At 39.3% G+C, this 25,677-nt stretch overlaps 1 protein-coding gene across 1 annotated transcript in view; it reads right to left on the reverse strand.

Annotated features, from left to right (window-relative positions):
* The window catches only part of SLC25A21 (solute carrier family 25 member 21), a gene marked incomplete at its 3' end in the record, with an annotated part of 246,503 nt that overhangs the window by 24,266 nt on the left and 196,560 nt on the right, over positions 1 to 25,677 (reverse strand). The window lies entirely within an intron of this gene.

The raw sequence follows: 25,677 nt of genomic DNA on the forward strand, positions 1-25,677 counted from the left end.
TCATTGCTTTAAATTTTTTGACACAGCAATGATAATATTAAAAAAATGAAGTCACAAAATACAGATTTGAAAAAAACTGTGACTCCAGCAAGTTGCACACAAAAACCCTCATGTTCACATGCTAGGGTAAGACGTCTTTTAAAATTTAGTTTTAACCCCTCTCAAAATGTATAAATTTTTTTTGGCAACTTAGTTTTAACACAAGTTAGCTATTCACAGAGCCATAACAGAATGTATGTACTTCACCATGGAAAAAACATTTGGGCATTATCTTGCCACTGTACTCACTCAGGTCTTTGTCCCTCTCTTGGCCTGGCTCTATAAACACTTAAGGATTTTACAGTAACTGCTGACTCCTGGAGCTGGCCCGAAGCCAAAGATTTTCTTGTTGCAGTGTTTTGCTTTGCATCATCTCAATTTTATGTCTATCTATCTATAGATATAGATATACAACCTGCTACAAACATACATGGCATTTGCAGGCAGCCTGAGCTCTGCTTACAAGGCCAATATAGATGCACAATGCTGTGTCTTGGGAATGCTTTAAATGGCAGGTAGTTCTCAAAATCCCCATATGAGGTAAAAATAGACATAATTCTTGTCTGCTAGGTCTTCACACTAACTTAGATTGTGCCTGGGGAGAGTTCAGAAAGGAATCTAATGGAATCACCAAGAAGAATCATAGAATCATCGAATCATCAAGGTAGTAAGAGACCTTCAAGGTCATCCAGTCCAACCCAGCACTACCACTGTAACCCCTAAACCACATCACCCTAAATCATATCACCCAGTGCCAGATTCAGATGCCTCTTGAACACCTCCAGGTATGTTGACTCCACTACCTTCCTAGGCAACCTATTTTAATGCCTGGCCACCCTAACAGTGAAAAAATCTTTTTCAGATATCTAATCTGATTCTCCGATCTTAGCTTAATGCTATAAGCTACCTTGTTATCCAACAAGAGCATATCTTACAATTTATTAATCTTCAGTTTATACACATTTATTCAGGACTATAAGAGGATTCCACATACAAAAAAAAAATCACTTTTTAAAGCAAAGCATTTGTGTCTTTTTAAAATATTGAAAGGTGGTAGTGTTAGCATGTGATGATTAACCTTTCCAAAGTAGCCTACTATTTGGAATATTTTTGCAGAATATGTAAGAGTCATGACATTAATAGATTCTCCTATAGTTATTCTGTGAATGTCAAAGGAAAACAATTAAAATAATATTCCCCACATGAATGTAAAATAGCACAAATGTTATACCATTTTTCCCTCCCTTCTTCGATTGCTTTTCTGGAGTTCTCTTCTTAAGCTTCTCCAATATCAGTGACATAATTTAGGCCTTGTAAGATTCTCCAGGGTGGAAATCTTGCTTATCCTTCCTCTGAGGCAAGCAAGTTATGAACTCCAGCCCATGACAAAAGGATACTTTGAGCATTTTATAAAATTATGGTTTCATGACAAAATAATGAAAGTCCTTGGGTAGGAGATTTAAGGAATTCAGTTGAGTCATCAGGTGTTTCAATCTCTCCAGTCTCACCTTCCACACAAAAATAATTATATATATGTATGTATCTATTAATATAGATATGGATATACCTATACATACCTATAGATATAGATATAACAATATAGATATACTGGATCCATAGAAACACAGAATCATAGAATGGTTTAGGTTGGAAGGGACATTAAAGATGATCTAGCTCCAAACTCCCTGCTATGAGCTTGGAACCTTTCACTAGATGGGTTACTCAGACTCCCATCCAGCCTGGTATTGGTCTTCATTCTTAGTACTGGTCCAGTCTTACTCTTTAAGGTTCATGCATATTCAGAGTATATTGCTGATTCAGCAATTGAAAGTTATTGAAAAATCAAATAACTTCAAGCATGCAATCCATACATTTTAATGTGAGTTCAAACTGAAACTGAGGTCCAAGTAGGATCAGCTACAAGAACACAGACCCCTATAAACACTTTATTCCTTTCGGCTCAGTCTAAACCCCTGAAAGCATATCTACAACAGGCATCCTGTTTTGAATTTCTAGTACTACGCATGATTGGAATTGGAAAACAAAAAGTCTTCCACTGCTCTGCTCACAGGTGTAGCTCTGACTATAAAACGTGAGACCCAATCTTGGTCCAGATTTATGTAAGAGATATATAAGCAGAGAAATATGCAGTGTAAAGCAACAATTCTGTTCTAAAAACACACAGCAACATTACCTATCCTTACACAGCAGGACAGATTCCTTTTCCAGGTTGCCTTTTTGTATACTCAAAATGTATGCAGCTACTGCATATATAAACTGTGTAACATTCCCATTGTCTCTGAGCATCTCAGGGAAAACTTTTCAGAGAAAATGTGGAGGGGAAGGATAAGACAGGAATTCAAGCAATAGATTTGTCATCTCAGCAATCCTGTGGGGCAGATGGTCACTTTTAAAGAGTAATTCAGCATTCTCTCCCAGCTCAGTGTCGAAATACCAGTGATTCAGATGATCATCACACCAGGCGAACAGAAAGTGGATTATTTGAAAGTTCTAGAGAAATGGGAACTGAAAATATAAAACGCAATTATCCATTTCTTCTCAATCACAGAACAGTTGAGGATGGAAGGGACTTCTGGAGACAACTTGGTCCAACCCCTTGCTCAAGAAGGGCCATCTAGAGCCAGTTGTCCAGGACCATGACCAGATGGCTTTTGAGTATCTTCAAGGAGGTAGACCCCACAACCTCTCTGGGCAGCCTGTGCTCAGTCACTCTCACAGTAAAAATTGCTTCCTGATGTTCACATGAACTCCCTCGTGCTTCAGTTTGTGTCCATTGCCTCTGGTCCTGTCACCGAGCACCACTGAAAAGCACCTGGCTTCATCCTTTTTACACCCTTTCTTTGGGTACTCATGCGCACTGATCAGATCCCCCCTTGAGCCTTCCCTCCTCCAAACAGAACAGTCCTGTCTCTCTCAGCCTTTTCTCATATGAAAGATGTTCCAGTCCTTTAATCATCTTAGTGGCCCTTCAACTGAACACTCTGTGTTATGTCCAGTGCCTCTTGTACTCGGGAGCCCAGAATGACACAGTGCTCCAAGTGTGGCCTCATCAGTGCTGAGTAGTCCCTTTGGTTGCAGGGCATATTGCTGGCTCATGCTCAACTTGGTGTCCACAGGGACCTGCAGGTCCTTTTTTATAAATCTGCTTTCCAGCTGGTTAGCCCTCAGTATAAAACTGATGCATGGGATTATTCTTCCCCAGGTGTGGGACTTCACACTTCCCCTTGTTGAACTTCATAATGTTCCTGTCAGACCATTTCTCCAGTATGTCAAAGTTCACCTGACTGGCAGTACAATCTTCTGATATACCAACCACTCCTCCCATGTTTGTATCATCAGCAAACTTTCTGATGTACCCTCTGCCCTATCATTCAGAACATTCATGAAGATATTGAACAGAATTGGATCCAGTATTGACTGCTGGGGTACACTGCTAGTTAGTGGCCTCTGGTCAGACTTCACACCACCGATCACCACCCTCTGGATCTGGCCATTCAGCCAGTTTTCAACCCACCTCAGTAGATACTTACAGAAGCCCTTCTTGTTGCTCTTGACATCGTGTACCAAGTTGAAATCTAAGTGGGCTTTGACTTTCCTAACCATGTCTCTGCGTGCCCAGGCTATCTCTACACTCCTTCCATGTTACCTGCTTCTACCTTCTGTATACTCCTTTTTTTATGATTGAGTTCTGCCAGGAGCTCCTTGCTTAACCTCACAGGCCTCTTGGGGCTTTTGCCTGACTTCCTGCATGTTGGGGCATCTCTTGAATGGAGGTGATCCTTGAATACTATCCAGGTTTTCTAGACCCCTCTATCAGGGGACTTTTCCATGCAGATTCATGAAGAATTTACAGTCTGTTCTCCTGAAGTCTAGGGTTGTGAACTTGCTTTTTGCCTTGCTCCGTCTTCTCAGGTTCCTGAACTCCACCATCTCATCACAATTAAGGCTTCATTCGACCTTCATTCCAATGAGGCCTTCCTCATCTGTGTGTTGGAGCTCCAGCAGAACACCTCTCCTCATTGACTGCTGCGTGTCAAGAAGTTATCATTACTGTTCTTAAGTAACCTGCTGGGTTGCTTATGCCTTGCTCCTCCGGGAGGTATCAGGGGATTGAAGTCCCCATGAGGATCAGGGTCTGGAAACAGGAGGCTGCTTCTTAGGGTCTCATCTGCTTGTTCTTCTTGATCAGGTAGCCCATAGGAGACGCCTACTACCAAGTCATTGCTGTAAGTCTGCTCTTTAACCCTTACTCATAAGCTCTCATCATTAATCCTCATGCACTTGGTAGTAGTTGCTCTCTCTTTTTCTTCCTGTCTGTGTTCCTCCACTGCAGCACTCCAGTCCATCCACTGCATCTCTGGAATCCCAACAAAATCCTACCCCTGAAGCTGCACACAGACCCCTAATTCCTCATGTTTATGTCCCATGTTGTGTGCCTTAGTATGCAGGCACTTTGAAGAGACTTCCTCATGCACGTGCAAATTCTTGAGGTGACCCCACTTGAGCCTGTTTTATTCACTTTGTGTTCCTCCTTGTTCACATCATCCCAGGCACTTAGCTTGTCAGCCTGTCCATCTCTCCCTCAAAGCTGCAGTAACTCTCTCCCTCCCCTGTGGCTCCTAATTTAAAGCCCTCTTTACCAGGTCAGCCATTCTGCAGCAAAGATACCTGTGCAAAGATATCACTGTGCATGTCATGTCAGGTTGATCTGCATATTGCAGCTGTAAGGTTGACATTGAAGATTTTCTACTGTAGGAATCTCTACCATGAACCAGGACAACCCACACAGCCTATATTCATGGCTCTATGAATCCCTAAAATGTGAAGGAATCTGTAAATGAGTTTCAATGCTTTACTCCTTTTCAATGTGGAGGCAAATCTCATCATGAAAAACAGACAGGAAGGAGTTAAGGTCTATTCCTATGGAACATATTAAGTTTAGAAATCTAAAAACACATGAAAACTTTGAGGATATACAACCATATATGCAATATGTAATTCAGTAAACATGGTAAGAACTAGTTCAGTATTTAATTATGAACTGTGGTTTAGGGTTTTTTTTCCTTCCTGATTTGAAATAGAAACAGAAAAAAGTTAGGAAGCACAGCCAGTGAGATGAAAGAAATAAAGGAAAGGAGGAAGCAGAAGACAATCCCATCTCATCACTGCCTATTGTCATCTGACTAGTTTTTTGCACAAAGCGTAGTCTCTTTTAGAACCTGCTGTGCCTGAAGTGGAGGTCCAGCAGCTGCCCCCAACTTTTCCAAATAATGCTTTACAAATTGCGTCCATTAAAGATACAATTATTTGAAATTTTTGTAGAGTGAACTATTTACTTAATTTTGAAAAACTAGCATGACAGTAACAAAAACTTGAATGCCTTTGCCAGTCAGAAAGTACATACACACAAAATGATCTTATACTTCTCTTTTGCTTGGTCAACAACACTGAGTTAGCCTACTTGCTCACAGTATATAAAATTTTTCAAAGGCAAATAATGAATGGTGATGATGCTTCACATCTGAAAGATATCATCACCTGGATTCAGGCCTTCCCTCAGAAAACTAGTTCAGAAAGATTATGGAACAGCAGTAGCAGCAGTAATCACTGCAGGGTGTAATAGAAGAGAGAGGACATGACATCATATCCCTTACTAGAGACACTGGAAAGAACAAATAAATTTCTAACAGAAACACAGCTACATCTTATTTTGTTTCAGCGTTAAGGGTCTAAATGAACATCACCATTCAATTGTATTCTGGGCAAGATCCCAAACTCATCTTTGCAGCAGTTGATTTTGAATCACTGCAGTCAATCATATCTTCTCTATTTGTACTTTCAGGCTTTCCCCATCCTTCTGGTTTCCATTTCTTGTTTGGAAGCCTTGAGTCATTCACCCTGGCAAGATGACCAGTCTAAATCAGTTATTTTCTCCGAATTATACTGAAATTGGGATCTTGCTCTTGTTGTTTTCTTCTTCTGTCTTTCACATAATTTTCCCTTTAAGGATCTAATAAAGCTGATTGAAGGCATAAGCACAATATTCCCTTTCTTCTATTGCTGTCAAATCCAAGGGACTTATCCACATTGTTTTATAATTGAAACAAAAACCTCTTAGGTCCAATTCTGCTTTCATTACCTCTGCATTATCCCAAGTATAAATAAAAGACCTGGGTTTCATGACCACATCACTTACATTAAACAAATGCACAACTTTCTGAATTTACAAAATGTTTTATTTCAACAAAGGGAAGGAATTTTGAAGACATGATTGGTAAAAAGATGGATGTTCTTCAAAAAGAGGAAGAAAATATGTCTAAATATAATGAAATTTGCTTAGAGTTTCATCTATACTAGGAAAAAGGTACCTTTTAATTTCATGGTATGTAGCATGCTGTGAATTTATTATCAACAGAAAGTAAACAATTGAAAACAGGGCAATATTAACTTTAACATAGCTGTTATTGTGACATGATCTTTGTGTTGTCCTAGCTGGAGATATAGATTTAAAATTCCCAGAAGTGCTTAGTGAAGGCAGACACAAATTAGTACCTACCACTGAGAAAAAGGGACATATTTAGCCATGTATTTTAAGAGCTGCAAGTCACTAACCAGTTCACACATGTCATCCACCCTCAATCACAGGATCTGCAACCCTTTGCCCAGCTGAAGAGGGATGATATAGAGGAGGCTGGGTTTCATTCTGGGATAAGTGGCACAGAGTTTGGCATAATTGAAAAGATATTAAAGGTTTGACAAGTTCACAGAAAACCAGGCTTGGAAACTTCGTTGCTCTCCAAAAAGCTTTTTTTGTTCTTGTGAAGTATGTTATGTATATTATTCTACTGCAAATGTAAAATACACATCTCTACAGGAACCTTATATAAAGCTATCAATGACACAGCTAATCAGGCTTCTGAATTTCTATTAGGCAAATATATTTCTTTATTTATTCTGTGTCTGCTATATTATTTATGCTGTGTCTGATATCACAAAAGCACAGAATCAACTGAGTTGGAAAAGACCTCTGAGATCATCACGTCCAACCCCTGACCCAACACCACCCTGTGGTTACTAGACCATGGCACTAAGTGCCACATCCAGTTTCTTCTTAAATACCTCCAGGGACAGTGAATCCACCACCTCTGGGCAGCCCATTCCAATGTCTGATCACTCTCTCTGTAAAGAATTCCTTTCTAATGTCTAACCTAAACCTGCCCTGGTACAACTTAAGACTGTGCCCTCTTGTCCTACTGCTGGTTGCTCGGGAGAAGAGACCAACCCCCACCTGGCTACAACGTCCTTTCAGGGAGTTGTAGAGAGTGATGAGGTCTCCCCTGAGCCTCCTTTTCTCCAGGCTAAATAACCCCAGCTCCCTCAGCCTCTCTTCATAGGACTTGTGCTCCAGCCCCTTCACCAGCCTCATTGCTCTTCTTTGGACACTCTTCAGCACCTCAGTGTCTGAGGGGCCCAGAACTGGACACAGTACTCAAGGTGTGGCCTATCTAGTGCCAAGTACAGGAGCAGAGTCACTGCCCTAGTCCTGCTGGCCACACTATTCCTGACATCTGCCATTTTAGATGCTGATACTAAATACTAAATATTAGGTCCTTATTTTCACAACATATTTCCCTTTTTTTTCACTGAGCTTTCATTGCAATACATGGGAATTAAGGAAAAACATAAATTTTTTGCAGCAAGTAAATGTAATACAGAATCATGTTACCATGTGCCTCTAGTAACACTGATGTTATACTATATGCTGAAAGAAGACCAAGTGTCCAGCTGTAAGAACACTAGAAGCAGACCAATTAATGAAAGAAATCCCTCAAATAAGATAAGACAACACAGAGTATGAAAAGTGACTAGTTAAAAAGGAAGAGACTGTTGGTGAAAGCTATTAGGATAATTCAGGAAAGTACTAAACAGTGGAGAAACTGGCTCAGAAACAATCAGACCAGCCAAGAAATGGATTAATAATCAGCGTCAATCTACCTCACTTACTCAAAATGACAGTCATCAACATATTTACTGCATGTGGGTCAGATTATGAAGTTATTACGATCCATCATCCATGTGACTGTTATTCTTACTGAGAAATGAGTCTTCCATCCATGAGTTTTAATCACCTCTGAATCTCTCGGTCAAAATCCTTGCTAATTTTTTGGCTTAGAAAGCTGCACTCTAAATTTATGTGAGTTACAGGACACAAATATAAATTCCTCAAGAAAAGAGAAGATGAAACCTTCTCCTTCCTTACTTATGTCTATAGCAGGAAAAAGAGTAAAAAAAGGGATCTTTGTTAAAATTTATTTTCATTCAAATAATTGTCTTTTTTACTTTTATATGCATTTTTACTTCTATACTACATGTTTTTCACATGCTTTCTGTGTTTTACTATACCCAAGCACCTAAGAAAAAATAATCTAGGAAGGTTAAGGTGTAGCCTTGCTTTGTAACACAAAACAAAGCCTCAACAGTTTCCTGTGTGTGCAAAAAGAACATATTTTTCTGGATATTTTTCCCCAAGGATGATTAGAAACTAATAATTTGAGTGCTACACCATTACCATGTACTGCTTGAGTAATAGATTAATGTGAATTAAATTAAATTGGATTTTTAAAAATGGAGATATGCTTACACCTCCAGCTATTACCCTGCAAGTGCCAGGGGCCTGTGAAGCTGGGTGGACGCTGCTGCCGAGGGAGTTATTGGGGTACCTGAGAAGATAGTGATGCTGGTGGGTGGGGAGACAGGACCCTGGCAGCTGCAGCACACTCTGCTTGCTTTCATTGCTGCCAGCCCCATGCAGGAGCAGCAGTACTTGCTGCACAGGGCTCCCTGACACCACTGCCTGTGCCTTCTGAACCCTTCTCTTGTTGTCTGGCCCCAACACCAGTGAACAAAATACCAGCTTGGCCCATGCTTCTAAGAAGCCTTAAGCTGGTCTGTTTGGTGTAATTCCTGTTGAAATCAGTGCAAATGGCAGCGTTATTATCACTGGCGGCTGGTCTGGGCTCTTACAAAATTACCTGCATGTAATCACTAGCTGGGCTGTAGAGTGGGTCTACATGTCTCATTTCTTACAACTGACAGCATTTCTTCCCCCAAAGACTTTCCATCTAGCTACCCCTTTGTTTGCAAGAGGAACAAGCTGCAGACATGCCAAAACAGCTTTGCCTAGAGCTTCTGAAACAGAAAAATTCTTCATTGCATTTTGGATTGTCAGAACTGGCAGACTGTTTCATTTGTACAGAAGTTTTAGTTGTTCAAACACTAGAAGAGAATTTATGGGTTTTTTTTTCTCCTTTTACCAACAGTACTGCCGTAACTGGTATGACAGGAAGCAGTCTTTGTGTTAAAGTAGCTCCACACCTATGTCTATTGAAGCTAAAGAATATAAGAAAATGACTCTTAATTTTGATATCAGAGAAAACAAAAATAGATTTTTGGGGATATGTGCTTAGAAATCTATACCAGACACTAAAAAAAGAAAATCATAGAGAGGATACTTAGATGTGTTTTATAGAAAGAGTGGCAGCATTTCTCTGTTAAACTGATGCTGGGATTCATTAAATGAAAAATCATGAGATGAGCAAAATTTCTGTGCTTGCCCTTGGAATGTGTCTTACTTAAATTGGTTGTGACTTCATAAAAATACAACATTAAGTTGTTTTAATTTCATCAGAAAAAATGTGGTTCAGGAAGGAAACTTTTGATTGCAAGTCAATGTTATCCTTCATTGGAATAAGTTATACTCTTCAATATCCACATCCGTAATCCCTAGGGAGTTATATGACTCCATGTATTCTTTCCCATCTGCTAGTTAAATTTGAGATTCAAGAGGCTTTCAGTGTCATTATACAGATTAGTGACTCTCCCAAGAGGACTCTAGGTTCATGATACAGTGAATAACTTACAATGAGATTCTGAAGACCAACTTTCAGAGATCGTTTTGTGTTTGTACGAGTTTTGCACCTGCAATTATTTGTGCTTGTAATTTAGGTTAGTTAGATGTTTTTAACTTACAGATGCAATCAGTGATGTAGATACTTAAACTGAACTGAACTTCAGGCAACCACAACTGCAGGTGCAAAATTTTGTCTGCAATTATTCGAATCCATAAACACATCCATCTTCTGAAGTCTAAAGTAAATCTAGGTCAGCAGTGGTTTTATAAAGTGTTTCTAACAAACTAAAAAATGTGCATTTTTTTCCCAGTTCCGAAAAAAATCTCAAACCAGCTCTTTTTAGCATTAAAGAGAATAGAGCATCATTGAATATATATAAACATGCACATAATAAATAATTTTATTTCATTTTTTAGCATCTTGACCTTTGGGGTATTTTTCTTACTTCCTTTACAGTACCTGTATCAGGAAAATAATAAAATATTCCTGATTTTGTAACAGCAATACTGTTGATCGTTGCACCAGTAGACAGCTGAAGTCCTATATGCACTGATTTTAAAGTGTGCAGAATTTGTAGCACTGCTTAGGTAGTGAACAGCACCACGAACATGTACACATACTGGCATTTGAATTTCCACCTGTGGTATCTAGATGTATCACAGGGCTGAAAGATATTACCACACAGATGTGCGAGGAAACTACCTAAAGACAGACACATACAATACTTGTATGTGTCTCCAAAATGAGATTCAGTTGTAAGAAAGTCATTAGAAAGATTTTAAGTACTCGGAAGCAAGAAAATTATTCCTTGAAAAGCACATATTTCTTACAGTTATTGTAAGAAACTACAACACTTACTGTCCCTAGGTACAGGGACTTCCCCCAAGTACAGAGACAGTGTCACAGATCTTTTTATCCACTAGAGTGCCATCATGCAGTGCCAGCGTGATACAGTGAGGGCACAGGTGCAAAACCAAACTTCAGTGCCTTGTTCCAGACAGCTCATTGCAGGCTAGGTTACACTCTGTCATATGAAGATCTGCATTACAGATGTAGGAGCAATGCCCTCCTATTCCTCATGCACTTAAAATGCCCTAAAAATATCATATGGGTTAATACATTTTCCTTAATGTTACTCCAATCCAAGAACAAACAGAGTGGACAGTTAATACTGACTTTTTTTTTTTTTATTTTTTATTCACAATATAAAGCTCCCATTTGAGTTAATATGCAGCAATGCTTCCACACAGATTCCACCTTCAGTACTCTGATAGTCCCACAGTATAATGACATTTATCTTGTCCTTCTCACACAATTTATAACATAAAGCACTATGATGTCGTGTGATAACCTTTACGATAATAACTTTCATTCTGAGATTGTCAAAGAGAAAAAGGACAAGCAAGGTACAGTTAAATGACTGAGAAACAAAGAAGATTTACCTAAGGATTCCAACTAAAATTTGACTGTTAGACTACTAGAAACATATTTTGCAAGGCTTTACACCAGTGGTGTACTTTAATATAGTTACTGATGGAAAACCTGCTGCAAGATTGTGATGCAGATATATGTACATACCCTTTGAGATCAGATCAACATGCAAGAGAGATGTGTGAAGAACAGTGTGAAAGTTGCTCTCCTACTTATTATTAATTCCTAATTATCCTAATTATTATTATTATTATTGCTACCTACTACTCAGTGGTCTACTTTTATGTAGCCATGCCTCACCTGCCAACAGTCTCCTCATCTGCCTAGACATCTGTAAAGAAACCTGTCAGAATTTTTCTCAAAAAGTAATGGAGTCTGTGTGTTGGTGATGTGGCAGTTTCTACTGGATTATTTATTTTTTAAAGAAGCTTGCAATGTGTTCTTTGAGCAGCAGACCTGCCTGAGCAGGTTTGACCTGAACATCTCTTTTGAAATGTTTTCTTTTTCTCAATATACTCTTCTGATCCAGCACTCCTTACAACTTGAATTCTTCTGCAGAAAAGAAATTTTGCCACTTCACCATTGAATAAACAAAACAAATGGACCCTCCCTCCTAAGTTACTTTAAAAACATACAAAGTATTTTACTTAAAAAAATGAACATGTAGCAAACCAAGTAAATGCAATACACTCTGTTTTACAGCCTATAGCATGCATTTTTTTGTGTCAAACCTTTCTGCATTTTATGACTTAAAATAATAGTGCCTTATAACCATCAATATGTCAAAAAAGTAATTTTGGATCAAATTTTATTTTCTTCTAGATCTCTAATTTTCTCTGCATTTCCAAAAGAGAATTGTTTTCCCTGTGTAGCTCACAAACATGCCACAAGGCTTGCTTGGTTACTAGCTCTGAACTGGATGTAGAACTCAGCCAGATTAGCTGGAGATTACCATTGCACCTCTGCAGCAGTATTGTTTGCTCACACCTAAGCGTAATTGCAACTTGCAACTACATTACCTCCCTATTCACCATCATCAGAGAGCATTACAAAGTCAATATAAACAACACTAGGCATGACTAAATGATTGCCTGGTATTCTACAGAGTTGATTTAGAGACATGTGAAAACCTTATCTATGGATAGGACTGCCAGCAAGGACATAAGAACACGTTTATGTTGTTTCAGCTAGGGTAAGGACAGCTTTCTTGCAAATCTGTCTCCAGAAGACAACTGTGGAAGACAAGAAAGTCTGTGCTACAAGGAGTTTTGCAAGGCAAGGGTGGCCAGAGAGCTCCAAGTGCAATGATTTCTACTGTAATTGTAGCAGGTCTTAAAGGAACACGTGGTAAAGTCGTTTGGAGCACTGGGCATCCTCAGACAATGCTCTGAAAGAAAGGCATCTGACTATCAGCATTGATAGACAATGCAGTAGGTTCTTCTACGGGTTCTTTTTTGCTGTAAGGTAAAAATGCTGGAAACTCCTTGAGTGTCAGTGAGCTTTTAATAAAATGTGTGTCTGCACTTCAAGAATGAAATACACAACTTATTATCTTGTACTGAAACTATGTAAAACTGGCAATACACTGAAAAAACCCCACAAAACTCAGCAGTGTAGACAACAGCCTTGTGTTCCCCTTTTGCGTTATGAAAATTCAGACCAGGATGACTCTGAGGCCAGTTGAAAATTATATGAAAAGCTGCATAAATAAAAAAATGGAGAACTCATAAATTTTTAAGCAGTAGTACTTCTGAAAAGAGTAGTTTATCCTAAACTTTCATTCTCTCATGATGCACTGATTGGTTTATGATGAGTTTTTCCTGTAGGGAAGAACATACTTTTTAGTAAACAAATTTTTACATTTTCTTGTGTAAAAGTGAGTAACAGAGCTCTTTATTTTAATATAGTTTATACCACATCTTTTGCAAAGAAGTTTTAAGAGAGTTCGGATGACATAACTACCCCTTTGCTTTCAAAGACTACATATTCCTCAATTTTTTCCTTAAGCATTCAAGTCTTTTTTTTTCACCTGTGGTTCTTTCTTTCTCTTTTTCTGCTGTTTTTTATCTATGAAGTCTATAAGCCCCAGTTCCGAGTAAAAAAACTTGGTACCATTAGTTTTCCAGAGGCAGAACTGAGCAGAGTACTCTACATTCAGACTTTGAGCAAAAACAGGGAATCTAACTTATGTATACTGATACATGTCTATTGTCCGATGCATATCTGTGCCACGGACAAACACAAACAACCTTTCATGAATTGCACATTTTGATTCAGGGTTTGTAACAGAAATGATTTTTTGATTTAGAGACACTTAAAAAATGGCTAAAGTATGTTCTGATAATGAATATCTAAAACTTACACAGTAGAAAAAAAAATTATAAATAATCAATAGAGTGGAAAGAGAGATGTAATGTTTTCCATAATCTCCGGGGTCTGCCGTACATGGACCCCTCCACAAACTACAAAATATAAAGCAGTGCCTCATAATGTAATGAATACTTGTACTTTGTAGGAAAAGTACATTTATCATGTATATTCAGACAGAATGAGGCAGTGCATGGAGCCCTGGTACCACAGCTCGAGTCTGCTACCATTTGAACCAAAGTAGAACTACATTAGCTGGCACTAACAGCAGTTCATTTATCCTGTCTGCAGCAAGCTACTGTAAGACAACACAGCACACACACAACCAAAATCACTTTTCAAGGAAAATTAATAGAGAAAGGAAGTAAGGAGAAAAATACAACTGTGTATTAAGTTTAATGTATATACCTGCCTAATTAATTAATTTTTCAAAATTTTTTAAGCCTCTGGGAATGCAGCTTTCCTATGAGACATTATCCTCAAATGGCACTATATCACAAGTCAAGCACATAGAATCATCTTAGAGATGACAAATAATGAAGTACTACTTGAGATTTTCAGCTTATTCACTCCATACTTGTTTGTGACGATGTGGTAAAAAAAAATGCTTTGGATCTCATTTTTAACCATTTTACTGGACATCTGGTGTTTGCTGCTTAAGGTTTCACTATTACCAGGGTCACTGTAATTCTATAGCACATCTGGGCCAAATTCCCTGGCAGTTTTTAGTGATTTCTGTGGCAGTGGAAACATCTGTAGCTCTGCACAGTCCTACACATACAGAATTCTGAGGAGTTGCAGAACGTTCTTGGATCTTTTGCATTTCAGTGTCCAGGAAATTACCCACTGGTAATGGATGATCTTGCAGTATTTTGTTTTTTAATCTTCTGTGGGATATGTCCAAATCAAGTAAAACCACACAGATTCTAATCACCAACATTTTATTTTCATCAGTTATTAAAGAAAACACTGGTGCCTCAGTCTGCATGTTTTCAGAAGTACACACAGCCTTTGAAAACATTTTCTTGGAAGTGGGTGGACTGATGCAATGTGAAACTGGCCTAGTCACTGAAAATGTTGAGAACTGCAAAGCCTAGCCTCGAGAACTGAAGAGAAATTTAGCAACAGTCTTGCAACAAAGGACCAGTCACAACATAATTCTTATCCTCTAAAGTAAAACCAGAGATTAAAAAAGTGGAGCACTATCATACATCTGCCATTATGGCACAATCGACTTTTCTGTTAAAAATCTTTTAACATTTAGTTATAGTATAATCTAAGTTTTGGTTATTTGTTTTAAAACGATACATTAAAACTATTACTTGTTACAATGAAAGGTCTGTGAGAATGAGTTTTCTGAAAGAAATAGTTTCTTACTCCCCAGATTCTGAAGTATTCTGCCAACTGGTTAGGACAAAATCAATATATTACAATTGCCTGGACTTGATGCAAAACTTTGCTTGCAAAAGAACAAAAACCCCCCAACCAAACAAACAAAAAGAAAATCCTAACACTGGGTTTCTTTCTAGTAGTGTAACACATCATTGATTAAACCTCCAGAGGAGTAAGCTAAATTTCTTCTGTTATTTGTTGAGTGACTGAGCAGTTCTTGTTGTATGTGCTTGGACTGGCAAACAGAAACACCGGACAAAGTAAAATGTCATCTACATCTCAGCCTAATTCTTAATAAGAATTAAATGCTAAATTCTTAAGAATTATAGTAAAGATATTGAAGGAGGGCTATGTTACTGTTACAATTAGTTAGCCTACAGCATTTTTTCAGCCTCAGTAAAGGCTTTTAAAGTAATTTTTCAAAAGAAAATGCAGTATGGCAAGAGGATTATTTGGAGCTATAGCAAGGATGAACAATAATAAGCAACAGTAAGTACGAGCAGTGAAGAACTGACAACCTGAGTAGCAGGTTGGATAGCAGCTTGGAGAGGAGAGCATAAGTATGCCTACTATAGGATTGAGGATCTATGACAGCAAATAGGCCAGAGAGATTTAAAACTCATTTAAAAAGTGCACAAATAGCTGCATTTAGTAACTGCTTGTCACAGGGTAAGCATTCTTTCAGTGATGTACCAGGTTTAAGAAATGCCTACACTTTCCTAACAAAGCTTGCCCAAGATGCTCATTCCATCTCCATACCACAATCTTCCACACTCATTTGTGCTAATACAGTTATCAGTAAAACCACACTGTACTCCAGATTACTTAAGAGTGGAGAAAGGAATTCAAAAAAAGGAAATGTTTGGAACAGTAAAAGTTAAGAAAGAGAGAAAGAAAGAAATGTATGTGGAGATGACATGACAAGAGCAGAAGAAGCTAAAATGTTATACCTGTGATGGATGTGTAAGATGGATATAAGAACATTTACGGTTTGAAATTTTGGTCAGGGTGATTGATGGGATGCTCAATAGGGATAAAACTCCCCTTTGCTTTGCTGAGTTTGTTCTCATACAGATTAAACATGACATTGGTCTTGAATGCAGGAAGTATGAGCAGCAGGCTAGGTGGAATGCAGAGAACAGCCAGAAAGAGCAAGAGACGATGCCTGGAACAGGAAACTTATGACATTCCCTACCAGACTGAGGCAGAAATTCCTTCCTTACCCCCAGACTGTAAATAGGTAAAACTCTGAGCCTCCAACAATAAACCAATCCCCCTCTCTCCAAATGGATTTCCTTCTTATGTCGAAAGACTAATCCATGCTATCACATCTTCATCTGTATCTAATCATGCTTAAAAGGAAGGAAAAAACCCCTCTCTATCATGCTTCTAGTCAATTGTGCATTAAGAAAAAATAATCCCTCTTGATCCCTGACAGTGACTTGCTGAAGCTCTGAAACATGACGTAAGTACAGTCATTACTGTAATGCAAACGTCCAAGTGTTATGGTAGTTTCAGGGCAGTGCAAGATTTCCTGTTCTCAAAGCTTAATACAAGACAGGGGATGAGTTATGAGACTAGAGTGCAAACTCAGAAGGGACCCCTTAGGATTCATCACATTACTTATACAAGTTTTCATCTAGAAACTACATAAAATAATATTTGGAAAGCCTTAAGTAATGGCCTTCCAGAAGAAGTCCTCCAAATGATTGTTGCAGGGTTTTTCGACATTGAGAGAAAGTTGTGTTTGAAGGCTGCATTTGCTTAACATCAGATCCCAGGTACTTGTTGTGGCAAGCAAGGCTGAAAGCCTGTGAACTCCCAGGTGCCAGAAAATTTTTCCATAGGTGAAAAATATTTCTATACATAGCAATCAAGTAACTTTTCAATACAGTCTTTCATGAACAGAAAAACTTAGCCCCTTTTATTTTATGACACAAGGTCTATCTTCCTCCCAATCCAGTTTTGTGGACCTCTCAAATTTCTTCAGTATTTCTACATTCTCTTTGCAGTGTTGATTTAATTCAGTATTTTATCAGTTGTGCTACCAAAGTTATATAGAGAGGCAAAATTCTGTACTTCCTTACTATTCCTTAGTTGCACACAGCATTTTTCTTTCTTCATGATTTAGGACTGCATGATCTTTTTTGCTATGGTACAGTCCTGTGAGTTTCTGTTATGTAACTACCTTTAAAAATTAATTCTTTCAGTGTTACTGCTTCCTCAGACAATGTTCTCTGCATTGGTGATATAGCAAGTATAATCTCAATTTTGATACCCCCTTGAATTACTTTGTATTTGGTCATATGAAAATACATAGTGACCATGAAAATTGGGTCTTATTCTAAAACACTAATCTGTTCTCACTTACTGCTCCACCAGTTTTTGTGCCTATTGAAACAATTACCAACTTCATAAAGTTCACAGGGAATAAAACACAATACTGATTTTAAATGCTTATTTTAATCTCTGCTTTCTGCATGTAGCTCTTTTTTTTAAATTTTTTTTTTTTTTACTTAAATTCTTAATTTTTGTTCTTTACTTGATTCAAAAATATTAAGGGCTGGAATGAATTATGCATTTAATTCTAGAGATAACTATGGCTTTGAAGCATTCCCAAACCAAGCTTGAGAAAAAGATATTTTAACTGATAATGTTTCAGCATACATATTTAAAGTGCATGAAAGTATTAATTTCACTTCAGGGAAATTTTGAATTCTGTCATCTGCTTGGCAGATAGAAAATTCACCCTACTGCCAGAAAAGTCACCCTCCAAAGAAAACTGGGTCCAGTGATTCCACAAATCCAATTTAGTCCATTTCAAGCTCCATTCTCTATGTTGGTTTGTTGAGTGAGACGGACTTTTTCAAGAAATTATTTATATAATTAGTATTGAATATTATAGCACTGAAATCATGGAAGGTGAAGTCCTCTTATCTGATTTATGTTATCTAGGCAATTTTTTTTTTAGGTGTTGTTAATGAATAATGCCATCAATGATGGGAAAATGTTTATACTCTTAAGAGTAGTTATCAGTTATTTATTACATACTGCAACAGATTATATAATAACCATTTTCTTTCCATCCAATAGTAGTAACATGTGCCACTTTTCCTCCTTCATATTAGCAAAGGACTTCCTAGTCTTGATTACAGAAAATGGCTTATGAAAATATTAAAGAGCTAATATCATGGGGCCAGCTAGTTTTCAGTTGGGTAATCATGAAAGTAGTGAAAATAGCTTGTGGAATTAAAGCTGAAGTTGTAAACTACAGTCTTACTGATAATAGCCTTACCAGTTCTCTGCCATCTTCTAAATAAACCACTTAATCTACTTCATGTTGTTTTTCTTCATTTTGCGCTCCAACTTATGCTATAATTACAACCACAGTAAGACATTTTGGAGTCCATGAAGTATCTCCAAACCCTGGGCACTGCACCCACCAGTCCTCCAGTCAGCTGCCTTTGCCTTTTGTGTTCTCTGTTCTGTCTTCCCAGGTGGCAACTGCAGCAACTGCGATTTACGTTTACCTCCAACAGCTCTGGCTATTCTTGAATTCTGGTTTCACCCACACTTGGGATAAACTAGCACTGCTGTCAAAGAGGAAATTATCCCACCTTCCTCATCTTCCTTTCCCAATTGCTCTGTCCTGCCTTCACACCACCCTGTCAATTCTGCTGGCAGAATTTTGTGCCACATGATGAGCCAGATAAGGGGAACCCTTCCAGATTACCAATACATTTATTTTTTAATGACCGGGTTAATAGAAACCTGATCATTTTCCCAACATTTAAGACTTCTGACGAGATGCAGAAGTGCATATGCTGGCACAAATGAGAGTGTGGCACAAAAGCAGGAACACACAGCTCTGGGCATACAGCATACACCACTGCTTCTTCTGGTGAGTGCTGGTTTAAAACATCCATGAAACTATGGCTTTGGTTAGACAAAAATCAAGATGTAGCCTATTATGTTTTCCTCTTTAACTCTGAGTTTTGGTGTATGGTTCACATCTTGCTATGTATTATACTCATCCAGCTGTGCTACAATAATGGCACCTCTACCCTCTCATCAGGCAGTAATTTTGAATTAAAAAGCCTCTTCTAGGGAGGCTTCTAAAGTACAACACATACCATCTCATGAATGTGGTAACCAATATGTCGACATTCCAGAGTGCTAAATAGGTGAGGATGTTGGCTTTCAGAAACAATCTCTTGCCAGATAATACTTCATTATCTGACAGACCATCTGGTTTCCAGTCCGTCAATGCTATATTACTACAGTCAGCTCTCTATGCTTGATTATTGCCTAACATTTGTATTACTTTGTAAATAACAGAACTCAAAAAAAGAAAGAATCTTTCAGAGACTGAGCAAGACAAATCACCACTTGCTCATGTACTTGTCCTTGTCATTTTTGGATAAGGGCCAAGCACTGGATTTTTCTCCATGTGACTTGTGAATTCAGAGTACAGCATACCCCATTGTTATCAGGAGAAAGATCACCAACTTTTAATTGCACAATATATATAAACACAGCTGGCCTCGTGACTCATTTCGTAATGCAATATGTTACTCCCTAAAATTCTGTTTCAGGTGTGACCTCAGGACTCTTTCTATTCCAGTTGTTGAAGTCTGAGATTTACAGTGACTCACTCCTAGACTACCAGGAATATTTAAAGGAATATTTCTTTTTTGGGGTTTCAGAAGGAATGTTTGGCCTGTGAATGAGAAGCTGTATCTCTTGCATATCCTTTTGTTGTCTGTTCAGAGCATCCTGTTTTAAGAATGACTAATAAGAAGAGTGAGAAGTTCATAATTCCATAAGCAATGATAGTTGGTCTCTATATATTCTTTCAGTGGGAGGAATTGTGTGGGAATATAATGGCATTACAAAACAAGATCACAAAAAACAATATTTGCTGCATTTTAAAAGGAAAATTATATATTTAATTAGAATAAAAATAGTGCTTTAATGTGGTTAATAATGGAATGAAATTTTTATAAATATTGTATTGGCTTCTAGGTGAAGCTTGTCCTCAATCCTCATTTGTTACCAGCTCCCAGAATTTGACTTTTGTGCATAAGTCCCCTTTCCACAGGAATCAGCAATCTTTTTTTTTTTTCAATAGTCTTATGCTAAAATTCCAGTTATTCTTTGGTAACTGATATAGTTATCCCTAGAAATACATGGCCTAAGTTAAACACCTGGTTCAAAACTGAGATGTCTAAGGAAATTCTATAGCTAAAAAATAAAACTCAGAGCAAAATATTTTTGGAAAAAGATTGTGGTTAGCTTTCAGTGAAAAATGCATAAATAAACAACTAAAGAAATGTTTAATGTTTTTTATATTTTTTTTTCATAAATTGAATGCTTTTACAATGAGAACTCAAGACACTAATGATCATGGTCTTATCAGACATGTCTGAAGTCCTTTTTCCAATAATGAAACACAAATATAAGAAAGTTACGGTAGAAGAAAGACCAAACTGCTCCAAAATGTAGTTACAATTAGATCAACTCTATCATAAATGTCTGTTTTAAATTTAATTGTTCTCCCTAAGTCAGGTCAAACACGAAAAAACAGGAAATGGAAATTAACTAGAATAACCTTTTTTTATTCCAGTTTACTACTCGGTGCCTACAAGATTCCAAAACAGATGCCTCTGAGCCTAACTTCAGTGAAGGCTGAATGACTAATTGTTTCTTGATTTCAGAACTATAAAATATTAGGTTAATGTTTTTGTAGAGACATACTATGCATCTCAGCAAAGGTGTAATAGCAGATACATGCCTGGTGAAATCAGGTCAAGTTATGCTATAGTGGAATGTGCCTGTTACGGTGCATGAGAGGCAGCAGGGCCACAAGGGATGCTAATGGAGAACTAAAGCTCCATAAGTATCCTTCCAAGACCATGCCAGGCTGCATTCATGCACCAGTAAAATAAGCAGAGATGCTGCTGCCCTGCCTCAGCAACATCTATAAAAACTTACTAAGAAGTACCATTCTTTACTTCTGCAGTCAGTGCTGACAAGGACAAGAGGGCACGGTCTTAAGCTGTGCCAGGGGAGGTTTAGGTTGGATATTAGGAAGAAATTTTTTACAGAGAGAATGATCAGACACTGGAATGGGCTGCCCAGGGAGGTGGTGGATTCTCCGTCCCTGGAGATTTTTAAGATGAGACTGGATGTGGCATTTAGTGCCATGGTCTAGTAACCACAGCAGTGTTGGACCAAGAGTTGGACTTGATGATCTCGGAGGTCTTTTCTAACCCGGTTGATTCTATGATTCTATGACCCCGCAGTGCGTATCTGCTTTTTACAGCAAGTTTTCTTTCCCAGCAAAACAAGAAATTCCTCTTCAGTGGCTGTAAATACTCCCCCCAGTGCTGCAGTCTCCACCACCAGCTTCTGCTGCTCCACAATGTCGGTTTCCAGGACTCTCCCCTCTCAAGTTCAGCTACTCTGGGACACCCGCTTCAGCATGTACAAACTTGATGCACTGAGCTGTGCTGCAAACTTGATGTGCTTCACTATTCAGCTATAGAGACCCTGAGTTCAAGGTTAAAACTGTTAATAGGAGAATATATCAGAATATGCTGTAACTGCTTAGAACAGAAGGCCTGTGGCAAGACATCCTACCAACTTTCTGATCACAACACTTGATCTATATGGTTTTAGGTAGACATGCTTAGAATCAGAATCATAGAATCAGCTGGGTTGGAAGGGACCTCTGAGATCAAGTCCAACCCTTGATCCACTACCACAATGGTTACTAGACCATGGCACTAAGTGCCACATCCAGTCTCATCTTAAAAACTTCCAGGGATGGAGAATCCACCACTTCCCTGGGCAGCCCATTCCAATGCCTGATTACCCTCTCCGTAAAGAATTTCTTCCTAATATCTAACCTAAACGTCCCCTGGCAGAGCTTAAGATCATGCCCTCTTGTCTTGCTGATAGATGCCTGGGAGAAGAGACCAACCCCCACCTGGCTACAATCTCCTTTCAGGTACTTGTAGAGAGTGATGAGGTCTCCCCTGAGCCTCCTCTTCTCCAGGCTGAACAACCCCAGCTCCCTCAGCCTCCCCTCATAGGACTTGTGCTCCAGTCCCTTCACCAGCCTCGTTGCTCTCCTCTGGACCTGCTCCAGCACCTCAATATCCTTCCTTAACTGAGGGGCCCAGAACTGGACACAGTACTCAAGGTGTGGCCTCACCAGGGCTGAGTACAGGGCAAGAATCACTTCCCTGGTCCTGCTGGCCACACTGTTCCTGATCCAGGCCAGGATGCCATTGGCCTTCTTGGTCACCTGGGCACACTGCTGGCTCATGTTCAGCTTCCTGTCAATCCAAACTCCCAGGTCCCTTTCTGCCTGACTGCTCTCCAGCCACTCTGTCTCCAGCCTGTAGCGCTGCAGGGGGTTGTTGTGGTCAAAGTGCAGGACCTGGCACTTGGCCTTGTTGAACCTCATCTTGTTGGAATCAGCTCAACTCTCCAGCCTGTCCAGGTCCCTCTGTAGAGCCCTCCTGCCTTCCAGCTGACCGACACTCCCCCCCAACTTGGTGTCATCTGCAAATTTGCTAATGGTAGACTCATCCAGATCATCAATAAAGATATTCAACAGAACTGGGCCCAACACTGGTCCCTGGGGGACACCACTAGTGAACGGTTGCCAACTGGATGCAGCACCGTTCACCACCACTCTCTGGGCCCGGCCCTCCAGCCAGTTCCTTACCCAGCACAGAGTGCCCCTGTCCAAACCATGGGCTGCCAGCTTTTTCAGGATTATGCTGTGGGAGATGGTGTCAAAGGCTTTGCTGCAGTCCAGGTAGACCACATCCACAGCCTTCCCCTCATCCACCAGGCAGGTCACCTGATCATAAAAGGAGATCAAGTTGGTCAGACAGGACCTACCCTTTCTAAACCCATGCTGGCTGGCTCTAATCCCTTGTCCATCCTGTAGGTGCTGTGTGATTACACTTAGGATGATCTGCTCCATAACCTTGCCAGGCACTGAGGTCAGGCTGATGGGCCTGTAGTTTCCCGGGTCCTCCTCCTGGCCCTTTTTGTGGATGGGTGTGACATTTGCCAACTTCCAATCATCTGGGACCTCCCCAGTGAGCCAGGACTGTCGGCAGATGATGGAGAGCGGCTTGGGGAGCTCTTCCACCAGCTCCCTCATCACTCTTGGGTGGATCCCATCTAGTCCCATAGACTTGTGGGGATCCAAGTGGCTCAGCAGGTTGCTGACTTTTTCTCCTGGATTACAGGGGGGCTATTCAGATTCTTATTTCTTTCTACAAGCTCCAGAAGCCAGCTGTCCCCAGGACAACCTGTCTTACTGCTGAAAACTGAGGTAAAGAAGGTGTTAAATACCTCAGCCTTTCCTCATCTTTGATAACTATATTCCCACCCATGTCCAATAAAGAATGGAGACAGTTATTAGCTTGAGGGTTTAGTGACCAATATCCCAGGGAGCTCATCTCTACTCTCCCTCCTCTATGGCTACCAAAAAGGGCTGCAAAAGGGTGGTTAGACCATGCTTCCTCTCAGGGAGGTTGTTGATAGAGAAGTGAGAACTGAATGTCTGGTTCAGGATGCAGTAACTGAAGCTAGTGTGGCCCCAGACAACTATTATGTTGCTATGCTTGGTGAGAAACAGGTTGACGAAACTCTACAGGCTCAAGCCAACAGACTTCAGACTTCGACAGCTAATTCAATCAGGGGACAACTGGGTTTCACGAGTACAGATGGTGCTGCAAAGAATATGCTTCCCAGCATAGGGTATTGCAAGACTCAGATTTGCTCTGCGGAGCAGCCACTTTACTGTGGCAATTTCAGCTTTGCTATCACACCTCTTATTGGTGTGTAATTGGTGCAGTGGGGAGTACTTCTTTCATTTATGATCCACGGTTCATCATCACCCCTCAAAAACAGTCAAGAAGATAAACATCAATTATTTTGCAGGGGAAATGGTAGGAAGAATTGGTCACTTCTCTTAACCAGAAAGTCAGGTTCAGTTATCTTCTCCCACATCTGCAAGGGTTTCTTTGAGGGGTTTTTCTTTTGATTGTGTTCTTGGTTCGTTTTGTTTTGTTCCTTTTTTTTTTTTTTTTTGATAAATTTATTGTTATAAAGAGTTTAGGGAAAAGAATTAGAAGCTGTGACTCTATCCAGATTCACTATCACTGAGTCACAGGCCATACATTTTGAAGTACAAAGTTGCAATAGAAGCATAAAATTAGTATTTCCATCTTACTCTCCTTCATCTATGGCTACCAAAAAAGGCTTTAAAATGGTGGTTAGACCACACTCCAGCAAGTGGGAGCTAATGGTCTGATTCCTCTGTTATCGGAAGGAGTAAGAATCTTCAGTTTCTGGTCAAGCCCTTTAAGCTATTGTATAAAGGAAAATATATTTCAAAGGCTATTATTTCTCAAAAAAGGTAGCAGACACAAATGTACTTTATGAGGAGTCTAATCATATCATGTGTTTTAGGCAAGGTCTGGAAATGCCTAGAAGTGGATTGAGCCTACCAGCTCTCTCCACCTGGCAACTGCATGAGCTTTCTTTTACAACAAGTTTTAGACTTAGGTGATAATATATTTTTCTGGACATGGCTTTTTTTTGTCCCATTGGTATCTAATCCAAGCTTGCTGTTACAGTGCAAAGAGAGCAGTTTATTTGCGTTAACTCTGTTTTTCTCAATTAAAAGCATAATCACAGTTTGGAAAAATAGTAGCTTATAGCTTGTTAATGGAACACATTGGTTTTCACAGCACTGGAACTATTGGTACAGATTTTCTGGTTTAAGTGAAATGTATCTGTGCAGGACTGGTTTTATAAGCAGCTTTATTCATAAGCAATTCTTACTGTAGCTTTACAATAGCTGTTCTTGCAGTTTCCCAGTTGTGGGGCCTTGTCCATACTCTAGGTTGCAACACGTTGCCCTTTGTCCCAGGGTCTATCCTGGTAGGACTTTCTTGAGATATGTGGATATGCACGGTGGTGCTCTGACCACATCTTCCTCCCTGCAGCACTTTGGCCAGCTTTATTGTTTAAGTGTCTTTTGGATAGGATGACCATCTTTGTAGGCTGCTAAGCAAACCCTGTGGTTGGCTCTAAGGACAAAGCAGATTTTGTACCACATGTTTAAGGGTTATTTCAAAGTTCTGCTAAATACAAATAGGTGCTTAGTTTAGTTTCTTTTCTGATGAAGTACTGTCAGGCAACTATATGAAGTCAGTAGCAAACCCTGAGGGCTAACAGAATTCTTAGTTCATCTGTTTTTCTATGATGGGCAAGCAGTGTCATTTAGATGTTTCTATTGTAGTTACACATATACTTATATAAGTGCTTTTTAATTAACTTCTTCCTGTGAGAGAATTTCTATTCACAGGTGTTTATAGAGTGGTCTCATATGAATCACAGAAGCAGAAGCTTTGGTTATGCATCGGTTAAGGTAGGAAATGTAGACAGCCAAGGCTAGTTGGAAGGCTATCAGGCATCCTCA

The sequence above is a fragment of the Pipra filicauda genome, unplaced genomic scaffold (genome assembly GCF_003945595.2).
Source record: "Pipra filicauda isolate LSUMZ 115617 unplaced genomic scaffold, ASM394559v2 scaffold438_size560415_pilon, whole genome shotgun sequence".
Classification (NCBI taxonomy): Eukaryota; Metazoa; Chordata; class Aves; order Passeriformes; family Pipridae; genus Pipra; species Pipra filicauda.